Source organism: Bison bison, unplaced genomic scaffold (genome assembly GCF_000754665.1).
Source record: "Bison bison bison isolate TAMUID 2011002044 unplaced genomic scaffold, Bison_UMD1.0 scf7180017864075, whole genome shotgun sequence".
Classification (NCBI taxonomy): domain Eukaryota; kingdom Metazoa; phylum Chordata; class Mammalia; order Artiodactyla; family Bovidae; genus Bison; species Bison bison.
This window is the reverse complement of record NW_011494647.1, coordinates 721,787-725,237: the sequence shown is the minus strand read 5'-3', so window position 1 is coordinate 725,237 and position 3,451 is coordinate 721,787.

Below are 3,451 nucleotides of genomic sequence, written 5' to 3'. Positions count from 1 at the left end.
TCATGCAAAGAGTTGACTCATTGGAAAAGACTGATGCTGGGAGGGATTGGGGGCAGGAGGAGAAGGGGACGACAGAGGATGAGATGGCTGGATGGCATCCCCGACTCGATGGACATGAGTTTGAGTGAACTCCGGGAGTTGGTGATGGACAAGGAGGCCTGGCGTGCTCTATTTCTTTGCATTGATCACTGAGGAAGGCTTTCTTATCTCTCCTTGCATTCAGATGGAATTCTGTATTCAGATGGGTATATCTTTCCTTTTTTCCTTTGCCTTTAGCTTCTCTTCTTTTCTCACCTATATGTAGACAGACATATAGCTGTCTCCTCAGACAACCATTTTGCCGTTTTGCTGCTTATGAACATTGGGGTATATGCTTCTTTTTGAATTAGTGGTAATTTTTTGGATAATTACCCAGGAGCAGAATTTCTGGGTCATATGGTAGTTCTTTTCTAGAAAATTAGAGATACCAAGGGAACATTTCATGCAAAGATGGTCACAATGAAGGACAGAAATGGTATGGACCTAATAGAAGCAGAAGATATTGAGAAGATGTGGCAAGAATACACAGAAGAACTATACAAAAAAGATCTTCATGACGCAGATAACGTCACATGAGATCTCTTGTAAAGCTTTTGTAAGGTGGCAAAGCCTGGACCCCACACCAGATTAAATATGTATGCACCCCTCCTCAGTGTAGTCAGGTTTGTGACCATCCATTCTCTGTGTTCTGGCCTGTGCCACCTCTGACTTTCATAGCACTCACTCCTCCTGATCTTTGTGTTGTTGTCTCTATGCCGTCATTCATTCTCAGCCCAAAAGTCATCTCCTCAGGGAGCACCATCAAACACTGCCTAAATTCACCTTGCTTACTCATGTTGGGACCTGCCCTGCCCTAACTGAAAATAAGCTTCAAAGACACAGGGACCTTACCCATTATGCCTGGCCCAGTGTAGAGCAGACAACTCATTCAGTAAACATTTGTGAACAAGTATTGAGGAAATCCCCCAAGCAGGACTAATCACTTCCTCTTTTGTATCCTTTAAACACTTTAGAGATTGCTTTATTAAAACACACATTCCATAGTTTATCTTGGACATGAATTTGAGCAAACTCCAGGAGATAGTGGAGGACAGAAGAGCCTGGCATGCTGTAGTCCTTGGGGTCACAAAAAGTTGGATACAGCTTAGCAACTGAAGAACAACAATATTTATCTAGTTACATTTGCTTCTATTTACTCTCTAGACAGTGAGCTATAGGAGTGTGGGAGCTATATTTTATTAATCTTTCTAATTTTGTTTCCTAGCACTGCACTAAATATATGATAGGTGCTTAATAAAACTAAGATATTACCGTTCATTATTAAAACTGGAAATTTATGAATAGTGGTATATCAGGGATGGTAGAGTCCATCCTGGCTCATCAGTAACTGCAGCAATTATTTAAAAATTAGGCAGAAAATTTAGAGGAGAATTTTAACACAGGTATTATTTAGAATTGCTTTCACATGGTGATAATAAAAAGTAGATGAACTCTTAGACATTTATTATTGATTTTTAATTGCCTACAGACAACGGATCTGCAATGTGCCTGCACTCCAGGCTGACCCCTATTTCTGTCTTGCCTCAAGCAGATAACTGTTGTATGAGAATTGCAAACATTTCTTTGCACGACTCTTGTTGTCTTCTTCTATCAAAGCTTAAGACAAGTAAGAGCTAAGGCTCAAGGTAGCCCTCTTGGCTACGTCTTAGTGAACAATTACATGTTCATGGCAACCTACAACTCTAGTATAGCACAATGAAGTTAATTACCTATTCGTTACAAGCCTGCAGACATTGGCACCGTGGAGATGCAAAGCAATCCAACTGTGCCAGAATAAAATAATTTTATCTGCTATATTACAGTTAAAGAAACAGCCCAGAGTCATTTTATGTGTTTGTGATTGCATTTATTTTATTGGGCATTCTTTTTTTTTTTCCCAGAAAAGTAATACAGTGCTTGTTGTCCAACGCAACCAACAGAAAGTATAAAAAATTTACAATATTTTATTTAACTCTCCAGTCTAACTTGAATGTCTCAGTGCAACTGCTTTTAATTTGTAATTTGGCATATCTTTCTGTACATTTAAAACTATAGATAGATGATAGAACTATAGATAGATGACACACACATATATTTTTATGAAAATTAGGTAATCCCATACAACTTTTCTATTAAACTTGCTTTCTGTCCACAGGATATCCTATCCTTCCCTCTGGATCAGTACATGCAAATATAACTCATTCTTTTCAACTTATATACTCATTCACTCATCATATATTTATTACGACTGTCTACAGATATCTGCTTTAGATATTCAGGTGAACAAGACAAACAGAATTCTTGCTTTCATGGAATTTGCATTCTACTGTGACAGACAGTAGACACATAAAGAAGTAAAATAACAGTCTGTCACATAGTACTGAGTGTTGTAGGGGACTCCAGAGAAAAGGGGTAAGGAAGAGGCTTGCTGTTTTACATAAGTGGTTGCGGAAGGTGTGTAGTCAAGATATGAAGGAAAAGAGCCAGCAAGAGATGAATCTAACTGGGGAAAGAATTCTCCAGGCACAGAGGACAGCAACACAAACAACACTAACAAAAATACCCTACTACAAATTCTCCTGTGTACTGAAGCTTCTTGAATCATTAGTCAAAAGATACCCATATATAAAACACACACATCAGATCTGAGGGTATGTTTTATTTACATTTCTACCACAATATATAAGGATGCTCCCTTTCATGACAAATTGATCAGCACTGGATAGAATCTTTTTAATTTTTGCCAAATTGATGTTTTGATTTTCGTTTCTCAGTTTACTGGCAATATTATGCCAATTTTCTTTTCTTTTTTTTTTTTGCCAATAATAGACTCTCAGTTGGAGTCTCTAAGTACATTTCTGTTAAGGTGGTTATTACCCAACCCTGGTTCTTTGCCACAGAGCAAAGCAGGAAAGCACCACCTATGCTGTGCAGTTGAGTTCAGGATAGAACTTTCCCCAAAGCAGTGGAAGTCGTTTCCTAAGATAACCAGGCAGATGGTGGCCAAACAAGAAAAGGTATTGAGTCAAGAGATACTGCTACCTGGCCTTCTAGATTGAATTGATTTTGGAGATAAACGAGGCAACCTAAAGGTGGATGGACTGTGGTTCAGATCATGAACTCCTTATTACCAAATTGACACTGAAATTGAAGAAAGTAGGGAAAACCACTTTTTTCCCTTATGATTATACAGTGGAAGTGAAAAATAGATTTAAGGGCCTAGATCTGATAGATAGAGTGCCTGATGAACTATGGAATGAGGTTCATGATATTGTACAGGAGACAGGGATCAAGACCATCCCCGTGAAAAAGAAATGCAAAAAAGCAAAATGGCTGTCTGGGAAGGCCTTACAAATAGCTGTGAAAAGAAGAG